General features: G+C 39.8%; 1 long non-coding RNA gene across 1 annotated transcript in view; it reads right to left on the bottom strand.

Moving 5' to 3' along the window:
- Positions 1–1,470: 1,470 nt before the first annotated feature.
- Positions 1,471–24,150, bottom strand: part of LOC130355557 (uncharacterized) — a 38,644-nt gene continuing 15,964 nt past the window's right edge. The window contains exons 2-3 of the long non-coding RNA XR_008888578.1: positions 1,654–1,778; positions 1,471–1,567 (exon numbers count right to left, since the gene is read on the bottom strand). This is a non-coding gene — a long non-coding RNA (uncharacterized LOC130355557). The remainder of the gene's footprint in view (positions 1,568–1,653; positions 1,779–24,150) is intronic.

Below are 24,150 nucleotides of genomic sequence, written 5' to 3'. Positions count from 1 at the left end.
TCCTTAAGGGGTTAATATGGACCCTGCCAAAGTTTAGGCAGTTTCTTAGTGGGTGCGCCTTTCCTCCATGAAGGCGCTAAACAATTTCTGGGCTTTGCCAAATACTATTGTAATTTTTTCCAAATTTCTCTGTAGTTACTAAATTATTATCTGATTTGAGCAAGAAAGATGCAAACTTGGTCAGTTGGCAACTTGAAGCAGTAAAATCTTTTGAGAAGCTAAAGATAAGCTTTACTGCTCCAGTTTTGATTCAACTTGAATTGACTTAAGCTTTCATTATTGAAGTGAAGGCTTTTATGATATGTGTGGAAACTATTTTTTCCCAAGAAACCTGTTCAGCCACTTACAGTATTTACATGTCTGTGCATTCTTTCTTAAAAAAAATTAAAATTAAAAAATAAAAATAAAATAAAAATCTCTAGTATCAAAAGGCACTATGATGTTGGTATTTGAGAATTACTGGCCAATAACCAGCTTTTGAAGAATAGTGTCACTCCTTTGAGAAGGCGAGGTAGATAAAGTTACAGTTATCACAGATCATAAGAACTTAACTTTCATAAGGTGTAAGAATATAAAAGCGGATGTCTCAGGTATTATCAGAGTGGGGTTAATTTTTGCCACTAGCTGAATTTGCCTAAAATCATGAAAATTCATTTAACAGGATGTCACCTTTTTGTATTTATGGTTTGCAGCCTTAGTTTTGTTCATTGTCCGAAACTGAATCAGTTATTCCTGAAGTGGGTACTACCCTTCAAGAGCTGTGCACAGTTTGGTCCCAAGTTCGATCGAAGCTAGAAAAGTATTCAAAGTACCCCACAAGTATGCCAACAAGAAACACACTTGTGGCAAAGGGTTCATCGTTGAAGACAAGGTGTGGTCCACTAAAAACTTGAACCTTAAGGAATCTTCAGGGAAAGTAGCAACTTAGCAACCCAGTTTCTTAAAGACTTAATTATCTAGAACCTTCCAGATTCGTAATGCATTTCATTGCATTTTGTTAAATGAGTATGTTCCATCTTACTCTCCAACTCAGGAGCCCTCAACACTTGTTGAAGTTAAAGATGAACTTGAATATGAATTCTGAATTGTTGCATGGTCTATAATTCTCTTCAGTACCTTGTTAAGTAGAGAGGGTATAGTCCAGAGGAGAGGTTGTGGGTTCCAGCCACGTCTATCCAGGCAGTTATGTTAATGAAAAAATGTCATGCCTCTCATCTAGACAAGCCATCTCCAATGGGTAAGGGTCCATAGACTTCTTGAAAAAGGGCAGTATTAAAATAAATGTATCTGTCCTTACTCCCACATTATGTGGGTTGGAACCCCAGGACAACAATGCTATCATCTTGGCCACTGTTCTGTCCTAGAAAGCATGGCCAGCTTACTGTGGGTGCTTTCACTTTTATGGGATCATTGTACTGAAAAATGCATGCAAATAAATGCTAAAGTGACCTATACATACCACTGTTGTATCTGATGCCGGCTCTCCAAAAAGTCCAAAATCCACCTAAAAAGATTTGTAGCATTCTTGGCCGTAGAATACTTTGGAGGGGAGATGTACCTTTTGGATCTGCAATTATATCTTATATGTATTTATTAACATCTAATGTATCTGTAGTATCATTTCAATAAATTAAGACATGGAAACAAACTTACATCTTTGCATAATGTGTGTAAAATTGGCAGCAGTAGACTAATTCAGTCATAACACTCATTAACAGAGCCAGGGGTCTTCAACAGGTGAGGTCTTTCAGGATACAAAAGGCCAAAGAACTATACTGCTGCATAGTCAGAAATGAGTTAAGGATCAGAGTCAGGAGTAGAAGAATATTTATTTTAATAATAAATAAAAAATGTATTTATATAGCACCAACATATTCCACAGTGCAACATGTTTATGATTAGCAATCCCAAGCTGAAGAAAGAAGCAATATCAAGCATAATTCGGTCATCTAGCACCAGATACAACCATCAGCAATAGGCACTGGATCCAGATGAGTGAAATAAACACAGGTCCTTAGTCTAAGCAAATGTTTACATGTGATGGATACCTTGCAGATTTTCCATTTGTATTTCCAGCAGTGAAAATCTGTTACAAATATAGCAGTGGCAAAGTGGATGGGATTTTGAAGGGAACTTATCACCTGTTTCATGTTGCTCAATGCATGGACAGCATGAAACAGGTACAGACAGTGGGATTAAGAGACACTGCATCATCATAGTTTTTTTTTCTCTCAAAAGATGACAGTACCAGTGCAACTCTTGACTGGATCAATACCTGGTGGCTGCTCCCAACCCCGCCTGCCTTGAATGGTGAATCCCTCCCTAGGAATTAATATGGAGAGAGAATGGGGAACCTTAGCTAGGTCCTTCGGCCCAGCGATTCATTAATCTTAGTGCCTCAGCATCCAGCATCTAAGCATCCAGCTGCCTTTACCTGTTTCATGCTGTCATGGAAAACATTCACACAGGTGACTTCATGCTGCAGAAAAAAAATCCACACAAAAATGTGCAGATTTTAAATGAGAAGGATGTCAATTTAAGTTGTGTAAATTCTGCAGATTTAGTTCAACCTAATGGAGAAGTCCACACAAGAAGTCCGCAGAATCAGCAACTACAATAAAATCTGGAGGAAGGAATCTGCAACAAATCCTAACCAAAATGAATTAGGTGCAGATTTGCCTCTGTTCATTTACTGGTTTCAACTTAGGACAATTTGCTGCATTTCCAGCCCATGTGGATGTACCCTAACAACCAACACTGTGATTGTAACATTTATTAGTTACTTCCTAGAATAACTTTTTAACCCCTTGGGGAAGGAGCCCATTATGACCCTAAGGACGGGAGCATTTTTTGCAAATCTGACCTCTATCATTTTATGCATTAATAACTCTGGGATGCTTTTACTTTATTTTGATTCAGAGATAGTTTTTTTTGTGACATATTCTACTTTATGTTAGTGGTAAATTTACTTCAATACTTGCATAATTTTTTGGTGAAAAATTCCAATATTTCAGGAAAAATTAGAAAATGTAGCATTTTTCTAACTTTTAAGCTCTCTGCTCACAAGGAAAAGGGACATGTCAAATAAATTACATATTGATTCACATAAACAATTTGTCTACTTTATGTTTGCATCATAAAGTTGACATGTTTTACTTTTTGAAGACATCAGAGGGCTTCAAAGTATAATAGCAATTTTCCAATTTTTCCCAAAAATTACAAAATCTGAATTTTTCAGAGACCAGTTAAGGTAGGTCTTTATGTTGGAAATCTCCTATAATGGACCCCATTATGAAAACTACACTCCTCAAAGTATTCAAAATGACATTCAAAAAGTTTGTTAACCCTTTAGGTGTTTCAGAGGAATAGCAGCAAAATGGGGGAGAAAAATCAAAATTTCTATTTTTTACACGAACATGTTATTGTTGCCCCTTTTTTTTCACTTTTACAAGGGGTAAAAGGTAAAAAGGCCCCCTAAAACTTGTAATTCATTTTCTCTCGAGTAAGGAAATACCTCATGTGGATGTAAAGGGCTCTGTGGGGGGAACTAGAGGGCTCAGAAGGGAAGGAGCGACATTGGCATTTTGGAGAGCAAATTTTGCTGAAATGGTTTTTGGGGGCATGTCGCATTTAGGAAGCCCCCATGATGCCAGAATAGTAATGGCATACTATTTTGGAAACTAAACCCCTCAGGGAATGTAACAAGGGGTACAGTGAGCCTTAACACCCCACAGGTGATTAACAAATTTTCGTTAAAGTGGGATGTAAAGATAACATTTTAAAAAAATTAAATAAAATGCTGGTGTTACCCGAAATTTTTCATTTTCACAAGGGGTAATAGAAGAAAAAGCCCCCAAAAATTTGTAGCCCCATTTCTACTGAGTATGGAAATACCCCATATGTGGATGTAAAGTGCTCTGTGGGCAAATTACAATGCTCAGAAGAGAAGGAGTGCCATTGGGCTTTTGGAGAGAGAATTTGGTTGGAATGGAACTCGGGGGCCATGTGCATTTACAAAGACCCCCGTGGTGCCAGAACGGGGGACCCCCCCCCCACATGTGACCCTATTTTAGAAAACTACACCCCTCACTGAATTTAATAAGGCGTGAAGTGAGCATTTACACCCCACTGGCAATCTGTCAGACACCAGTGGGGCGTAAATGTTCACTGTACCCCTTGTTACATTCCATGAGAGGTGTAGTTTCCAAAATGGGTTCACATGTGTGTGGGGGGGCACTCTTCTGGCACCATGGGGGCTTTGTAAACACACATGGCCTTCAATTCCGGACAAATTTTCTCTCCAAAAGCCCAATGGCACTCCTTCTCTTCTGAGCATTGTAGTGCGCCCACAGAGCACTTTCCATGCGATATGGGGTATGTTCTTACTCAGAAGAAATGGGGTTACAAATTTTTTTTATTTTCATTTTTTCCAATTTTCCCTTGTGAAAATGAAAAGTTTAGGGTAACACCAGCATTTTAGTTCAAATTTTTTTTTCATTTTTCTATCCAACTTTAACAAAAATTCATCAAACACCTGTGTGGTGTTAAGGCTCCCTATACCCCTTGTTTCGTTACGTGAGGATTGTAGTTTCCAAAATGGGGTCACACGTGGGTATTTATTTTTTTGGGTTTATATCAAAACCAAGAGAATCACCGAAACAATTCCTCCTGATATAAATGATAATGTCTAAAACATAACCTTTAATTTATATTGGTTAAAAAATACCAAGAATAATAGAGAAAAAAAATGTTAAAAGTGCCATTGACAGTGCAACACCACAAAAAACCACAACAAACAAAATCTGTGCTCTGGAGCCCAGGGATGGAAAGCCCAGCCAGGTTGATAATCAGGTAATGATTTATAGCAGTTGATGATACAAATAGATCCCTATCTTATAGTAGAGGGGATAATATGAAGTATTATCTAATACACTTGAACAGAGGTGGTTCTCATTTAAACCAATAGAGATGGTGGTAAAATAACAGGCAGATAGATGGAGTAAGGGAGGGGAAGTGCCCACTACCAATATGCTGCCCATCCCTCTGTCCCTGCCTTTTGAGGGACCCACCTCCTTAACAGGGTGGCCTCAACCATGGTGCCAGACCCTACACTCCCTAAGTGAGGGAAAAAAACAAAAAAATGGGTGACAAGGGGGAAGAGGGCTGGGCCTTACAACCTGGGGCTCTGGAAAAAACAATATTAATAACCAAAATTGTGATACAAGAAACCTGTGCATTTAAAATCTTAAATGCTGCCAAATATGAATTCCATGGCAGCATTTAAGATTTTAAATGCACAGGTTTCTTGTATCACAATTTTGGTTATTAATATTGTTTTTTCTGGAGCCCAGGTTGTAAGGCCCAGCCCTCTTCCCCTTCCCCCTACCTTGTCACCCATTTTAGTTTTTTTTCCCCTCACTTAGGGAGTGTAGGGTCCGACACCATTGTTGAGGCCACCCTGTTAAAGGGGTACTCCGCCCCTAGACATCTTATCCCCTATCCAAAGGATAGGGGATAGGATGTCAGATCGCCGCGGTGCCGCTGCTGGGGAGCCCCGGGATCCCGGGGGCTCCCCAGCAGCGGCACCGCGGCGATCTGACATCTTATCCCCTATCCTTTGGATAGGGGATAAGATGGCTGGGGGCGGAGTACCCCTTTAAGGAGGTGGGTCCCCAAAAAGCAGGGACAGAGGGACGGGCAACATATTGCTATTGGGCAGTTCCCCTCCCTTACTCCGTCTATCTGACTGTTATCTTACCACCATCTCTATTGGTTTAAATGAGAACCACCTCTGTTCAAGTGTATTAGATAATACTTCATATTATCCCCTCTACTATAAGATAGGGATCTATTTGTATCATCAACTGCTATAAACCATTACCTGACTATCAACCTGGCTGGGCTTTACATCACTGGGCTCCATAGCACAGATTTAGTTTTTTGTGCTTTTTTGTGGTGTTGCACTGTCAATTGCACTTTTAAAATTTTTTTCTCCATTATTCTTGGTATTATTTAACCAATATAAATTAAAGGTTATGTTTTAGACATTATCATTTAGATCAGGAGGAATGGTTTCGGTGATTCTCTTTGCTATTTTCCTCATGACTTCCATAATTTGTGTATGGACTAACAATACTAGGTGGCCCTAGGTCGGTGATTTTTATATCAGAACCACTGTAAAATCAGCTACCCCTGTGCAAATCACCAATTTAGGCCTCAAATGTACATAGTGCGCTCTCACTCCTGAGCCTTGTTGTGCACTCCAGAGCAATTTACGCCGCACTCAGGAGAAATTGCGTAACAAATTTTGGGGGTCTTTTTTTCCTTTTACCTCTTGTAAAAATAAAAAGTATGGGGCAACACCAGCATGTTAGTGTACATTTTTTATATTACACTAACAGGCTGGTGTAGACCCCAACTTTTCCTTTTCATAAGGGGTAAAAGGAGGAAAAGCCCCCCCCCCCCCAAAAAAAAATGTTGTAACTCAATGTGGCCCTAAACTGTTTCCTTGAAATACAACAGGGCTCTGAAGTGAGAGAGCACCATGCGCATTGGAGGACTAAATTAGGGATTGCATAGGGGTGGACATAGGGGTATTCTACACCAGTGATTCCCAAACAGGGTGCCTCCAGCTGTTGCTAAACTCCCAGCATGCCTGGACAGTCAGTGGCTGTCCTGAAATGTTGGGAGTTGTTGTTTTGCAACAGCTGGATGCTCAGTTTTGGAAACACTGCCGTACGATACATTTTTCATTTTTATTGGCGGGGTCAGTGTAAGGGCGTGTATATGTAGTGTTTTACCCTTTTATGTGTTAGTGTAGTGTAGTGTAGTGTTTTAAGGGTACATTCACACAGGTGGGGGTTTACAGTGAGTTTCCCACTAGGAGTTTGAGCTGCAGCAGAAAATTTGCCACAGCTCAAACTTAAAGCAGGAAACTCACTGTAAACCCGCCCTTATGAATGTACCCTATACATTCCCATGCGGAAGGGGGGGGGCAAACCTCCAGCTGTTGCAAAACTACAACTCCCAGCATGCACTGACAGACCATGCATGCTGGGAGTTGTACTTTTGCAACAGCTGGTGGCACACTGGTTGGAAAACCTTCAGTTAGGTTCTGTCACCTAACTCAGTATTTTCCAACCAGTGTGCCTCCAGCTGTTGCAAAACTACAACTCCCAGCATGTACTGATCGCCAAAGAGCATGCTGGGAGATGTAGTTATACAACAGCTGAAGGTACGCAATTACAACTCCCAGCATGGTTAGACAGCCGTTTGTTGTTCGTGCATGCTGGGCGTTGTAGTTATGCAAGATTTAGAGGGCCACGGTTTAGAAACCACCGCAGTGATCTCCAAACTGTAGCCCTCCAGCTGTTGCAAAACTACAAATCACAGCATGCCCAAACAGCAAACAGTTGTCTGATCATGCTGGGAGTTGTAGTTTTGCAACATCTGGAGGGCTACAGTTTAGAGACCACTGTATAGTGGTCTCCAAACTGTAGCCCTCCAGATGTTGCTAGGCAACTCACCGGCCTCCGTAGTCTGCACCATAGAGCAAGCCACACATCATCACCGCCGCCAATGGCGCCGGTCACAGGACAGTTCCCCCGTTCTGCCCGGACTACTGTGGGTGGGCAGAATGGGGGAACCAGACATTAACCCCCCGCCCCGATCTGCTATTGTTCAGTCGCTTCTAAACCACCAATAGCAGGGATAGGAGGGGTGGCACCCCTGCCACCTCACTCCTATTCCTTCAGGGGGCTAGTGGGTGTCTTGGATAGCCCCGATCCCCCTTATTTTCCGGGTCACCGGAGACCCGTATGACCCAGAATCGCTGCAGAATGCGGTCTAAATTGACTGGCAATTTGCGGCCATGGCTGACATGGGGTGGTCTCAGGACCCCCCTCGGCGATGTGCCAGGATGCCTGCTGAGTGATTTCAGAAGGCATCCCAGTCCGGTCCCCGACCGGCAATCAGCGGGGACCGGAATTCCCAAGGGCGTACCATACGCCTTTAATCCTTAAGGACTCTAAAATGGGGGTGTATGGGTACACCCTCAATCCTTAAGGGGGTTAAAACATTATTATAGTATTTAATTTCTAATAAGACCCTTAATGTTTTGAAGGGTAACACTTTTTTATATTTATATAATTAAGGTATAATTAATAACAAACAAAAAAACATATAGAGCAAACCACAGTGTACCGCCACTATGTCCACACTATCTTCATCGACAGGAGAGGGCTATAATAGACAGTCACATTTTCACTTGCGGATGACAAAGAAATCTAAGATCTTGATTGTTGCACTGTACATATGGATGCCCCTTCAAGCAGTCTGATAGTCGATGCAGGTGCAGGGCCCTACTTTGTGTTCCTGTCATCAGGGTAGCTGAAGTGGTTACATCTAGTTTCCTGAACCCCACCACTGGGTACTGTCAGTGGAAAGTCTCAGGAAAACCTACTGGGAGCCTAAAAGAATACATCAGTTTGACCCACTTTGAAAAAGAGAAACAAAGGAATATGAGTACCTCAACATAAAGGCTGAATAGAACACGATCAAGAACCCCACTGCCACCCACCAGCCTACTGTTAGGGTGTTCACTTCTTTTCTCCATCAATTGAATTGCAAAACTATATGTTTGAAGTAGATGGGCACAGTGGAAAATTCACATTTGACTGCAAAGTAGCAATTGTTCATATTTGACCAAGTGAAAGGACCACCTTTATTTACCGTATTTATCGGCGTATAACATGCATTTTTTAGGCTAAAAAATGACGAGTGACGTCACTCGTCATTGCTTCTTGCAGCGCATAGCAACGACCCAGGGGACACACACCGGAGGCCTGAAGCAGCGCGGACATGACCCCGGCAACAGGTTATTATACAACCGGGGATGGGGGAGGCAATGGGGCAGCGGCGCCGGCAATGGGTGCCGCTGCCCCTTCTCTCCCCCTGGCTATCGGCGCCGGCAATGGGGCAGCGACACCGATAGACAGGGGGAGAGAAGGGGCAGCGGCGCCGATAGCCAGGGGGAGAGAAGCGGCGGCAGCAGGGCTCTAGACCCCAGGAAAGGCAGGGGGAGAGAAGCGGGCAGCGACGGCCTCTCTCCCCCTGCCTTTCCTGGGGGCTTCTGTGGGGTAAGAAACAGTGTATCGGGGTATACACGCGCACACACACACACCCTCATTTTACCAAGGATATTTGGGTAAAAAACTTTTTTTACCCAAATATCCTTGGCAAGATGAGGGTGCGTGTTATAGGCCGGTGTCTGGTATACCCCGATAAATACGGTATTTGAGTTACCTAAATTAACTTTTAACATGTTGCAAATTCCTTTTGACATTCCTTTCACCAGCACTGAAGTCTAAAATTTGGTCCCTAAATCCACCTTAAAGCGCAACTGTCATCATTTTTTAACCCCCCAGACTACTATAATGTTGTTCCTGATGACTATAAAGTGACTGCATCCATACCTTTATCGCTGCTCTTCCTTCTTTAATAACTTATAAAATCCTTTTATTCAGCGGTCAGGCTCAGTCGGATAGGCGTGGCTTGGGGTTCGCAAAACCCCGCCATGCCTATCTTCTCTTTCAGCACTGGGACCGCTGTGTAGTAAGACACAGCAGTCCACAACGAATCCAGTGCGCATGCGCCCCTCTCAGACGTGTGCGCCGCTGCCCTGAATTGACAGAGCAAGCGCTCGCTCCCTACCGCCATCTATGAGCTCAGTGCGCATGTGCTGTACTAGAGGCAGTGAACAAGCAACCTCTCTGCCTCTAGTATCAGCACAACCTGGTCGCCGGGAGCTGAAGAGGACAATGACGGGCATTTTTTTTGTAGAATATCAGAGCCGGACGGGAGGGGCGCATGCGCTGTGGACCGCTGTGTCTTCCTACACAGCGGTCCCAGCGCTTAAAGAGAGGATAGGCGTAGCGGAGGCGGGGCTTTGCGAACCCCAAGCCATGCCTATCCGACTGTGCCTGACCGCTGAATAAAAGGATTTTATAAGTTATAAAAGAAGGAAGAGCAGCGATAAAGGTATGGCTGCAGTCACTTTATTGTCATCAGGAACAACATTATAGTAGCCTGGGGGTTAAAAAATTATGACAGTTGAGCTTTAATATAGGGGTTATCAAGGAATAGTAAAACAGAGCTAATTTATTTCAGAAAACACTCCCCGTCTGTTTCCAGGTTGGGTGTGGTAAGTTGTAATACAACACACAAACTGGGGCCAGACGTGGAGCTGTTTTTGAAAGAAATTAGCTCTGTTTGTCTATTCCTGGATAACCCATTTAACCTTCATATTCCTCCATTTTCATTCAGAGGCTTTTCTGGCAGGCTCACAGGATGCAGAGTTTCCACTATTGTGTGATGTCCTACAGAGGCACCATATGGAGGCACATGATGTCATAAGTATTGTGGACCCATAGAGACTTCATGTCACATCATACTGGCTCTATGTTTATGAGGCATTTAGAAGAGGTAGAATTAACTACAGTGAACTATATTTTTAGACCTCTACTTAAAAAAAAAATTTGTAAAGGAAATAAACTTTTTGGGAAATGTTGGAAACTTAGAAATAACATGGAATTAGTTAAACAGCGACTTGGTTTCTGGTGTCTAGAAATCATCAGCGGCTATAAATTAATAAGCTAATTGCACATATAATGCTGTCTCATAGAGGTGTGTGACACATTCCAGCTGTGTATTTGGAGGGATATACTGCTGTTGAACTCATTACAACCAAGAGTTTGACAGACGTAATGCTGTCCTGAATGTAATGATTACAACACGCTTAAAAGCTGTACTTGAAACATGGTCAGGGAATGGTTCTCAGCTGCTTGGGTGTTAACTTGATGTTATATCAAGTTGCTTAATGGTAAAAAAGCATTACACCATATCATATTTTTAAATGGCGGTGTTTAAAAAATATACATCATCACATACGTTTTCCAAATTCTTTTCAAACAGGTTCCTTCTGTGCTCTGTTTCTTCTTTAAGTATTGATACATGTGTGTTTCTTTTGTGTGAATCTGTGTGACCTCCTAATGCTGAACGGGTCCTTGAGTGAAATTTTTCAGCTTTGTAATTAATGATCTCAAGTTAAGGCCACCTGTTCATACACGTTCTGTGGTTTCCATCTTGACTGCAGAACCCAGATGAGCAATCATTAGGCCTCCTTCACACCATCTTTTTGGTGTTTTTTTACAAACATTTTGTGTTTTTTTTTTTTTTTTTATCAATTTGATTTGTAACATGTTTTTTTCAGTCCTATAGAGAAGCCAGTACAATGGTAATACCCACAGAATAAACATTTATATCTAGAACATGTCCCGTTTTGAATATAGGGCTACAGACCTTAAGTTCAGCAACGAATCATCAGAAATCACTGCAAAATATAATTGCTGTTTGTATATGTCTCTTGTACAAAAAAAGGAGTTAAAAAAAGAAAGAAAATCAAATGTATTAGTTTTGATTTAAAAAAATGAAAAAAACTTTTACAATAACAATATTAAAATAAAATATCTTATTGCAAGAAGCTTAAATGCTCACTCTTCATTTGCCCAAAAAGTTGAGCACATGGGACAATGCATACTTTTTTCCTTTGTGATAAATTTTGATTGTATGGCCATTACTTTCTTGCCATTCTTTGCTGAATTGGGTACCCTAGTCCCTAAAGTTTGTATTATATTCTCATGGGGTCCTGTTCCTCTTGTTTTCTTTGAAAATGAAAAAAACATTTTTAGAAAAACTAGGATAAAAAATAAACATAGCAATTTCTTTCAAAAAGAGTGCTGCTATTGTCCTCAGTTTGTGTATGGTATTGAAGCTCAGTTCTATTAACCCCTTAAGGACTCAGCCCATTTGGGCCTTAAGGACGTTTTCATTTTTTCCTCCTCGCCTTCAAAAAATCATAGCTCCTTTATATTTTCATCCACAGACTAGTATGAGGACTTGTTTTTTGCGCGACCAGTTATCCGTTGTAATGCCATCACTCACTTTACCATAAAATGTATGGTGCAACCAAAAAAATACTATTTGTGTGGTGAAATTAAAAAGAAAACGGCAATTTTGCTTATTCTGGAAGGTTTCATTTTCACGCCGTATACTATACGGTAAAAATGACATATGTTCTTTATTCTTTGGGTCAATACAATGATACCCATGATAACATACGTTTCTATTAATGTTGCGCTTTTTATTGATACCATATTTGCTTATATAAAACTTTTAATCAATTTTTTTATAAAAAAAAATGTATGGAATAAAATGTTAAAAAAAAAAAAAAAAAAACCAGCTATTTTGGACTTTTTTTTTATGTTTGCACCGTTCACCATACGGTATCATTAACATTTATTTTAATAGTTCAGATATTTACGCACGTGGCGATACCAAATATGTATATAAAATATTTTTTAACACTTTTTGGGGGTGAAATAGGGAAAATGGGACAATTTACATTTTTATTGGGGGAGGGGGTTTTTCAAATTTTTTTTACTTTATTTTTTTACTTTTATTTTTACACTTTAATAGTCCCCATAGGGGACTATTTATAGCAATCATTTGATTGCTAATCCTGTTCTGTGCTATGTATAGGACATAGCACTGCTCTGGTCTGCGGAAAGGCAGATCAGAGCAGAAGACGCCGGGAAGGCAGCGGAGCAAGGTGAGGGGACCTCCGTCTGCCGTGATGGATGATCGGATCGCCACGGCAGCGATCCAGGCGATCCGATCATCCATTTTAATGACCGCAATGCTGCAGATGCCGTAATCTGTATTGATCACGGCATCTGAGGGGTTAATGGTGGACATCCGCAGGATCGCAGATGTCCGCCATTACGGGCGGGTCCCTGGCTGCAATCAGCAGCCGGGACCTGCCACGCATGATCCGGGCATCGCTCCGATGCTCGCGGTTATGCTTAGGATGTAAATGTACGTCCTGGTGCGTTAAGCACCACCTCACCAGGATGTACATTTACGTCAAGCATCGTTAAGGGGTTAAAGTGAACAGTGCTAAGTTGTTATACCACACACAATCATAGCTCTCTGCTGACACCTCTGTCCATGTCAGGAACTGTCCAGAACAAATCCCCATAGCAAACCTCTTTTGCTCTGGACAGTTCCTGACGTGGACAGAGGTGTCAGCAGCGATTACTTGTGGTCAGGCAGAAAGAAAATTCAAAAAGAAAAGAACTTCCTGTGTATTATACTGCAGCTGATAGGTACTGGAAAGATTGAGATTTTTTAATAGAAGTAATTTGCAAATCTGTTTAACTTTCTGGCACCAGTTGATTTAAAAGAAAATGTTTTCCAGTGGAGTACCCCTTTAATGTAGCAGACGCCAATTTTCTGCATATGATCTTTCATTGCCCCAGGATACAAGTTTTTTAAGAAGAGATTATGTGTGAGTTAGTAAAAAGGTAAAATATTCTATACCTAGAGAGTGTGCATTGATGATTCTTGGAGAATCCTCAAAAATGGGGAAGGATAGGCTTCTGATCATTAAGGGCATATTTTACGCCAAACTTCTTATGCTCTGCGTGGGTATGTACACTGCTCAAAAAATAAAAGGGAACACTAAGATAACACATCCTAGATCTGAATGAATGAACTAATCGTATGGAATACTTTCATTTTTAAATAGTTGAATGTGCTGACAACAAAATCACACAAGAATTATCAATGGAAATCAAATTTATCAACCCATGGAGGTCTGGATATGGAGTCACACTCAAAATTAAAGTGGAAAACCACACTACAGGCTGATCCAACTTTGATGTACTGTCAGTAAAATCAAAAGTCAAAATGAGGCTCAGTAGTGTGTGTGGCCTCCACGTGCCCATATGACCACCCTACAATGCCTGGGCGTGCTCCTGATGAGGTAGCGGATGGTCTCCTGAGGGATGTCCTCTCAAACCTATACTAAAGCATCCGCCAACTCCTGGATAGTCTGTGGTGCAACGTGGCATTGGTGGATGGAGCGAGACATGATGTTCCAGATGTGGTCAATCGGATTCAGGTCTCGGGAAGGGGTGGCCCAGTCCATAGCAACAATGTCTTCCTCTTGCAGGACCTGCTGACACACTCCAGGCACATGAGGTCTAGCATTGTCTTGCATTAGGAGGAACCCAGGTCCAACCGCACCAGCATATGGTCTTAAGGGGTCTGAGGATCTCATCTCGGTACCTAAAGGCAGTCATGCTACCTCTGGCAAGCACATGGAGGGCTGTGTGGCCCCCCAAAAGAAATGACACCCTACACCATTACTTACCCACCACCCAACCGGTCATGCTGGAGGATGTTGCAGGCAACAGAACGTTCTCCACGACGTCTCCAGACTCTGTCACATGTGCTCAGTGTTAACCTGCTTTCATCTGTGAAGAGCACAGGGCGCCAGTGGCAAATTTGCGTATCTTTGTGTTCTCTGGCAAATGGCAAACATCCTGCATGTTGTTGGGCTGTAAGTTGAGGACGTCGAGCCCTCATACCACCCTCATGGAGTTTGTTTCTGACCGTTTGAGTGGATACATGCACATTTGTGGCCTGCTGGAGGTAATTTTGCAGGGCTCTGGCAGTGCTCCTCCTGCTCCTCCTTGCACAAAGGCAGAGGTAGCAGTCCTGCTTCTGGGTTGCCCTCCTAAGGCCTCCTCCATGTGTCCTGATGTACTGGCCTGTCTCCTGGTAGCGCCTCCATGCTCTGGACACTACGCTGAAAGACACAGCAAACCTTCTTGCCACAGCTCACATTGATGTGCCATCCTGGATAAGCTGCACTACCTGAGCCACTTGTGTGGGTTTTAGACTCCATCTCATGCTACCACTAGAGTGAAAGCACCGCCATCTTTCATAGGTGTGTTTGACTTGGAGTTACATTTTGTTGTTCCCTTAATTTTTTTTGAGCAGTGTACTATGGAGAAAATAAAAATATATGAATACGTTTGGTTTATGGGTTCCAAGAGTGGTCTTAAGAAGTTTTATAATATATGGGAAGTGTGGTAATAAATTAAAATGTAACTGTTTTTTTTTCCTTTCTTCTTTCCTTGTCTATTTGGGTGGGGGAGGTTGGGGAAGATATTGTTGGGTTTATATGTACATGTAATTGTGTGGGTCATATCAAGTGTATCGGATTATTGACTTTGTACTTTTTGACTCTATATTGATGTTTTATTTATTTTTTATTGATAAGATTAAATAAATACATCATTTAAAAAAGATAGAGAAGAGCTTTGGCACTGTTTTTAAGCTAAATCTGCTTTTTTTATATAACCGTTTTAGTTTTTATTTTTATTTCACAATGTATCTGATATATTTTATTCTTCTATATTCTATATTTTATTCTTTTGTGTTTCTATGTGATAACGAAGGAATTGAAAAGTTGTGCTGTTTAAATGGAATTCTGGAGATTCTATTTCAAAGGGGGGGGGGTGCTTAACTTAACTAAAACTTTGCCATTTTGCATTGTAGATAAACTGACATCGTTTCAACATCCTACTATTCAAAATTCTGAAAGAAATTACACAAGCATTATCAGTTGTATCAACATAAACTTGTATGCCCTTTTTATTTTAAGGAATTCCCCCTTGCCCAAGTCAACCCCCGTAGAAAGTAGATTGTCATCAGATTTGATGTATGAGTCCTGAACTGGGCATTGTTTAAACTCTATATGGTTGTGGTTTACTCATCCAACTAAAATGCGATCAAAATTTTATGTTGTATTTGTAAATTGAGAATAATTCATGCCATCCCAAATCTTTAAAAAAAAATGTTTTTTTTTCAAGATACTTATTGTATAGCTACTTGACCTTCTAAAAATGGAGTAACATGCCTGCATATTGTAATGGAGGTTCCATTAGGGCGAAGTCACATGTTACAGTAGGGGGTGATCAAGATGATAGCAGGACAAAAAAAACACATGATTTGCAATGGAGTTAGTAACATGTTTCATCTATGAAAAGTCAAAAAATGCATCATAAACATTTATGCATTTTTTTAGTACTACATTTTTGACTACATCTTGGCAGTATATGAAAAGAACAGTAATACTTCACCCTTAGACAGTTTGTTGTCATTTCTACTGAAGTCCATTTATAGGATATATTCAGTCAAGTAGAAATCATCCTCCTGCAGTAGAACAGAATTGCCCCAATTTTATATGCAATGGAGAGTCTCAATGAACGAGGTGCGTCACTGTATTCTTCTTTGTATTCTATGCGCATAGATGTGGGATATCGTTTGGACAATTTGCACATATTTATACAATTTGTCATCATTCTGTCTTTGCAGTTTTGAGAGTTACAAGATTTGCCTTCAGGCTAAATTTTCCTCTGCACAAAGCACTCTATGGGAATCATATGTCAGCTGGTGAACAATTTTAGCAATTTGGAAAGTTTCAGGTAAACAACAGACCTACTTTTCATATGCAAGGTATAAAAATGAGAGAGAAAAAAAACTTTAAAATTGAGAAAGGGAAGTAATATAGAGAAAGAAAGTGAAAAATATGGCGTCCATTTGGCATCCAAATTCAAACATTTTAATTTTAGGTTACACAAAATAACTTTTATATGGAACTACACATATGTACTTTGAATTTATGTCAGCTGCCCAGGCACTTACATTACACTGTGGTACCAGCTTAATGGGCATATGCACACATTAATGTGTATAATGGAAAGAATAAAGGTCTTACACTGCCCAAAGGACCTTGTCCATAATGACAACTTAACACCTATCCACAGGATAGGTGATAAATTTCTAATCAGTGGGAATGAAAATCTAACCTCTGGGGATAGGGGGAATCCTAAGAACCCCTTTCTGAATTTCTGAATGGAGCAGCAGTCAAGTAGGTGCACTGGTACTCCATCAATGGTATTGAATGTCTATGGCAGTCACTGTGCTAAACAGTGAAATTTAGGACCCTTAGTCTCATGATAAGTGGAGGTCCCAGCAGTCATACACCTACCAATCAGACACCTCTTCCTGTTGTTCCAGGTGATAACTGGCCATTATCGAAAAAACCACATAAGGAGTTGTCAGTTTGGAAAACTGAGTTATTCAATGGGATCCTTTATTCATCAACATTTAAGGAGAGAATGATTACAAAGATTTACTTATCAATGGACCTTACTAACAATTAGGGTTGCCCAAAGTGTAAAATTTTATGTAACAATTAACTGTTCTACATTATATTATCCTAAATAAAACGTAGAGAGGAACACAAGGAAGGCTGCTGCTATCACACAGGTCGGCAGCCGACAGTCCTGTTCTACATATTCTGAGTGTAACTATCTGAGATCACTATCATAAGAAAATTCTAATCTTAATGACTTTTGGACTTTCTAAAGTTGTAGGGAAATTATTATGTATTTTCTTTTTTACATTTATACAATGTTCACATATAATGAAACTCGTGTATAATTTGCTGAGGAATCTCAAAGTAACCTATTACATGCTAAAAACACAATTATATAAAGCAGTCAGGGGAGCTAGTCCATGATTTATCAGACATATACTTTGCTTTAGATTAGTAATAAAAAGGTTAATGCTTTACATAGGTGCATCTGTTTTACAGAGGACAAAGGGTAAATGTAATGAAAAGTGTCTTGGATCCAAAAGGTTTAAAGCAGTTTAGGGAACATAACAGGGACCTTTAGGTGTTTCAAATAAATGGATGTGAAAATATCTTTGACAGTAAAGTATATCAGATCCCAGCTGCTGGACCACACCAACCTCGAGAAAGCATCCAACATCCCTTATGGACCCCAGTATTTATTGAAAGGTGGCTGGGGGTATATAGTCACTATATACTGAAATGGAATGCTGTTACAAAAATCTTTAAGTGAGATCATCTGTCCCAATCTGGGAAACAATTTTGCTGTAAAAAAAATGTTAGCATCCTATCCTAGCTGCCAGATCCAAGCAAACTAAAATTATTTTACTTATTGACATGTTCTAAACTTTAGAAAGGCCTAGGGGTATTACAGTGCCATTTTTTTAAAGTAAGTCCTGGTGCTTTAAAAAAAAAAAAAAAAAAAACATGCCCAGATCCTTGGCTTCCAATGGTGCCCAGGTTCTTATGTCCTTTGCTGCTTCCTACTTCTTTTGACATGTTCACCCTGCAGATAATGCCTTCCTACCCAGTTGCTGACTTAAGTGAACTGCTACTGCGGTCAGGGACTAGGCAAGTGGACATTTCCTGCAGGGTTGACACATCAGAAGAAGCAGTAGGGACCAGGTGTTGTTGATATGGCAGCAGTGGGGGATCTGGGCATGTGAGTATGCATTCTTTTTTATTTTAAGAGCTCCAGGGCTCACTTTAAAAATGTATTTTGTGCCATGAAATACCCCTTTTAAGGGGATGAACAAATTCATGTTTCTCTAGTAATTAGTAAATACATTTGGCCCCTTATCTGTGATCTTATTCTTTGGCATATTGTATATCTTAGTAGACTAGACCATTAAACTTAATACTGCACCTAGGGACCTTTAAAAAGTTGTTTATCTTCTAGCAGTCAGGAGCAGGCCGTCTACTTTGACTTATAACAGGCAATTCAGTCTTTCAAGTAAGCCCTCTCATTTTGTGGGCATAATGGATCACAATCGTGTATGGAATGAATCATAATCTTAGATATAGCGAACCGTGTGACAAATAATCAAGTGCTTGTAAAAGGTTTAAAACCATTATTTACCGCCTTAAAGAGTGACAGGTTATGTTAAGAGATTAATCTTTTCTGTTCAGTAGCGAATCCGTGATAATATTGTTACCCTCACTTGCTCCTTGGTATAAGTTATTACTCACACTACTGTTCTTTAAAAATAGCTTCTATTATGTTTTAGGTTATGAAAATACATAAAACATGAAATATGATTACAAGATAATGAAGCTGCAACAATAAAATAGTTAATCCTACTACATAGAGAAAAGAGAACATAAATAAATGTGAGCCAATAAATCAAGGTATGTCAGGACAACATCCAGCGTTTCTGGAATGACTATAGGAACTAGGAAGTGAACCATTTAAATTGAAGTTTTCCTAGGATCCAGGATCGGTGTAAATGAAGCATTTCCTATAATGATACTTGACCCCTTAAGGACCAAGCCCATTTTTACCTTAAGGACCAGGCCAATTTTGTTTTTGCATTTTCATTTTTTCCTCCTCGTCTTCTAAAAATCGCAACTCTTTTATATTTTCATTCACAAACTAGTATGAGGGCTTGTTTTTTTGCGCAACCAGTTAACCTTTGTAATGACATCACTCATTTTACCATAAAATGTATGGCGCAACCAAAAAAATACTATTTGTTTGGGGAAATTAAAAAGAAAACTGCAATTTTGGAAGGTTTAGTTTTTACGCCGTACAATTTACAGTAAAAATGACATGTGTTCTTTATTCTGTGGGTCAATACGATTAAAAACTATACCCATGATTATATACTTTTATATTATTGTTGCGCTTAAAAAAATCACAAACTATTTAACCAAATTATTATGTATCCTTCTATTTTCATGACCTATAACTTTTTCATTTTTCCGTATAAGTGGCGAGATGAGGGCGCATTTTTTGCGCCATGATCTGTACTTTTTATTGATACCACATTTGTGTATATAAAACTTATACTTTTTTTATAATTCTTTTATAAAATGTGACAAAAAAGCAACAATTTTGCACTTTTTTTTTTTTTTTTTTTTTTACGATCACGCCGTTCACCGTACGGGATCAGTAACATTATATTTTAATAGTTTGGATATTCGCGCATGCAGCAATACCAAATATGTGTATTCATTTTTTTTGTTTTTTTTTTACACTTTATGGGGGTAAAATGGAAAAAGGACATTTTACATTTTTATTGGGGGAGGAGCTTTTTCAAAATTTGTTTTACTTTTTTTACTTTCATTTTTACACTTTAATAGTCCCCATAGGGGACTATCTATAGCAATCCTTTGATTGCTAATACTGTTCAGTGCTATGCATAGGGCACCGAGCAGACCAGAGCAGAAGATGACCGATAACACTGATCAGTGCTATGCCCAATGCATAGCACTGAACAGTATTAGCAATCAAAGGATTGCTATAGATAGTCCCCTATGGGGACTATTAAAGTGTAAAAATGAAAGTTAAAAAAGATTTTAAAAAAATAAAAAAAATGAGAAAAATCGCCTCCCCCAATAAAAATGTAAAATGTCCTATTTTCCCATTTTACCCCCATAAAGTGTAAAAAAATTCTCGATGTCAGACCAGAGCAGAAGACCCCAGGAGACGGCTGGAGTAAGGTGAGGGGACCTCCGGTTGCCATACTGGATGATTGGATCCCCACAGTAGCACTGCGGGCGTTTCGATCATCATTTTAAAGTACCGCACTGCCGCAGATGCTGTGATCTGTATTGATCACGGCATCTGAGGGGTTAATGGCGGACATCCGCGTGAACGCAGATGTCTGCATTACCAGCGGGTCCCTGGCTGCTGATAGAAGCCGGGACCTGCCATGCATGACGCGAGCACCGGTCCGGTGCTCGCGGTCATGAAGGAGCATAAATGTACGCCATGGTGGGGTAAGTACCATGGCACCATAACATCCATTAACGTCCATTGTCGTTAAGGGGTTAAAGAACATCTTTAGTCAAAATGACAGTTAGCTGTTTGGAAAACTTTGCTAGATTGTACCTTATGTATTCCCATTTTTTTCTTTATGAGGACTTTTGGTCAGTCAAAAAACAAAAGTATATATATATTTTATTAATTTTTTTTTTTTTTTTATTTAAAGGCTGGAGGAAGGGCGGATGAGTATCACTTTCAAGGGGGTTATGATTATGAAATTCCGACTCATACTGCCTCAACCTAATAAAATTCCAACCCATCTGTTCCAACCCTTTCTATTTGAAAATTGTAAACCAACTAGTAAAAAATGTTTTTGACTGGTCACAAGTCCTTTTTTACCTGTTGTTCTTTTAGTTTTATATGTATTATATTTTTTCATTATTTGCCTATCAAGCGCTATATCAAGTGTAGCCAAAGTAGAGCTTTTTTGTATTTTTTATGGAACATTTATGGGGTACATATAACATTTAACTTGATCATTCTTTTTCTCAGACATTTTTTGGGAAGAGTTGGTAAACTCCCATACACATAGATCATTGACTGACCCAGCAAGTTTTCATGTTTGGGCAAATTTTGTCTAATATGTATGGGCACCTTTGTAGAGCCATATAATCAGTGGTAGATCTTTCATATTTATGTATGCTATACAGAAATTCATAGGCCCAGATTTATCAAAGAATTTCTATGGTAGAGCTATTTTCCCACGTTTATTTGGGTGGTGGGTTTGACTAGCGTGCATCTTATTTACCAAGAAGGTGCAGCAGGATGATGAATTTTGTGCAGCTCTGCTGTGGTGGGAAAAGCTCTACCACATACACTTTTTCTAGACACTTGTGAGGAAGGGAAGTAGACACTTTCCCGGGTCCTGAATTTGGCAGGTTAGGTGTTTTTACTTACTTTCACAGAGCTGCCAGGACACTTTTACTTGCATTTTAGATACTACAATCAAATTTGTTTGCGGTGTCTAAGAGGTTAAAGTCGGGCATCACCGTGATCGGTGATGTCTGGCATTAGAGATGGGTCCTGGTGACAGATAGCCACCTGGACCGCCCAGCTATGACCCGCGCTCAGCTCCTGTGTAGGTGTCATAGAAGGGGAGTGGGACGCTGCTGTCCACAAGAGGTTAAAGGTTGAATTGCGGAAGGTAGAAGTGGTGTAGCTTACGGGTAGGTGGTGTAGCTTTGCGCCTAAAAAAGTACCATTGCGCACAAAATAGTGGGGGACATGTATCAATAATGGTCTAGCAATGTGTAATTTTATGTATGTTTTTTGCGTCAAATGGAGCATATTTGCGCCAAAATTATCAATTGTCATACGTAAGTTTGTAATTTTGGCACAAATGTAGCCCTACAAAAGGCGCAGACCCCAGAATTCCAGGCAGTAAATCTGACTTTGGGACATGCTATTGTTGTAGCTTTTTTCTCTGTCACTTTATTCATGGTGTAGATTTGCACCTAAATGAAGGTATTCACGCCTAAACTTGTGCCAAATCGAAAAGTCGCAATTAATGAATTCCAGACCAAAGAATGATTGTAACTGAAATCATGACTAACAAAGTGAAATCAGTGATTTTGTTCTAAACCATTTGGCGCAATTGTTTGTCGCAAAAAGTGACATAAAAGGAAATTTGAGACAAATCACAGTAAAAAAAACAGGGTAAAATCCTTCATACATACCCCCCAGTGACTTTTGACAAAAGTCGAAAATGATAAATACATGACCACTGCATGGTCAAAAAGAAAAAGTTCTACAGGTGGGCAAAAAGAGTGAAACTGTCTATATCAAGAGACTAAACAAACACAACACTTATTGGGGGGAGGGAAGATAGTGAAGGCTAAAACACCTAAACACTAGCCACTATGGTAACAACCCCCTATAACGTAAGGTAAAGTAATCTAGACTCCTAAATCACATAAAGACCAAAAAATAGAAAATGGAGTCCTTCATAGGTGAATCATAATAATCTTTATTGACTAACAAATGATAAAAACATAATTGTAAGGAGGAATCACAAACCATGGGAACACTAGAACACTGCACCGAAACCTCTGCTGACATATGGTAAAAGGGGACACCACATTAAAAGCTTGAAAGGGAGGTAAAAACTATTAATGATGGATCTATTTCACTGAATATGGCCTGGATAGGGATATAATAACCCCCCCCCCTTCGTCCGGGAGTGGCTGTAACGTGGCTGTAACGTGCCGAAAAGCGCGTTGGGGTGACGCTGCCCCGGACCCTGCTGACTGCTTGCTGCTATTCTTATTATCGTACTGAATACCTTGATATAGGTTGGTATACGCTCTGTTCAGCACTTTATGCGCTGTTGCACATTGGTTTGTACTGATCCCCTCATACCTAATTATGTGTGTGTAGGGGGGGGGGATTATTATATCCCTATCCAGGCCATATTCAGTGCAATAGATCCATCATTAATAGTTTTTACCTCCCTTCCAAGCTTTTACTGTGGTGTCCCCTTTTACCATATGTCAGCAGAGGTTTCGGTGCAGTGTTCTAGTGTTCCCATGGTTTGTGATTCCTCCTTACAATTATGTTTTTATCATTTGTTAGTCAATAAAGATTATCATGATTCACCTATGAAGGACTCCATTTTCTATTTTTTGGTCTCTATATCAAAAGACGCATAAAAGTTGCTAAATATGCTGCTTGCGCCTGAACTGCGCCAAAACATAGACAAAAAAATGCTCTAAATGCAACGATAAATCTCCCCCATAGTACTGGCTTTTTCCTCCCACCTTGTCTCTTAGAGTTACCAGTGGTTTAACAAAGTCTCCAGTTTTACTTCATAAAAGCTTAACAACAATACCTTTGTAGCTTAACAATTCCACTATTTTCTAATTTGTAAGGAAGTTATAAACAGTGCAAAAAGTGGTACAAATCTACATTGGATCATCTGTGGATAAAATTTTTAGCCTGAATTTAGATTAACCAAATTTATGTATGCCTCTATATACACTTTGTGCATTTTTCTCCAAAGGGAAAGTATAGCAATGTGCAGATTTATTGAGACAGTTTCATACCTTAGTCTAAAGCTAGGTGCACACTCAGTATTTTGGTCATTATGTTTAGCCACAAGAATGGAACCAATGCAGTAAAAAAAAAAAAAAAAGCTATAATTGAAAGGTTGGCACCTTTTTCTTTGTTTTGGACCAACTTCTGGTTTTGAAAAAATAATTCTGACCAAAATACTAGACAAATACACATCAAAATGCACAGCCTTAGACACATGTAAAAAATCCCAAAACATTTGCCTCTTTGTGTTTTAATTCTTATTTTTTGTCTAAATATTTGGTGTGAACAAGATTATTTTTGTTTAAATTTAAAAGCTGAACACTAGTACAAGGGTATATTAAGATGGCATCCTTGGGGACCATTTTTATGCCTTGGCTGCCATTGCAACCCATCAGGGCCCTGATATTGTGTTGCAGGGCTCACAGAACAATTCTCAAACGGCTTAGATGCTGTGGTTGCTATTGAATGTGGCATCTAATTGGTAAAATGGCCAGAATATAAGTTGTTTCCGATCTTATAAGAG

The sequence above is a fragment of the Hyla sarda genome, chromosome 2 (assembly GCF_029499605.1).
Source record: "Hyla sarda isolate aHylSar1 chromosome 2, aHylSar1.hap1, whole genome shotgun sequence".
Classification (NCBI taxonomy): domain Eukaryota; kingdom Metazoa; phylum Chordata; class Amphibia; order Anura; family Hylidae; genus Hyla; species Hyla sarda.
The sequence above is the reverse complement of the archived record's forward strand: the minus strand, read 5'-3'. Positions and strand labels throughout refer to the sequence as shown.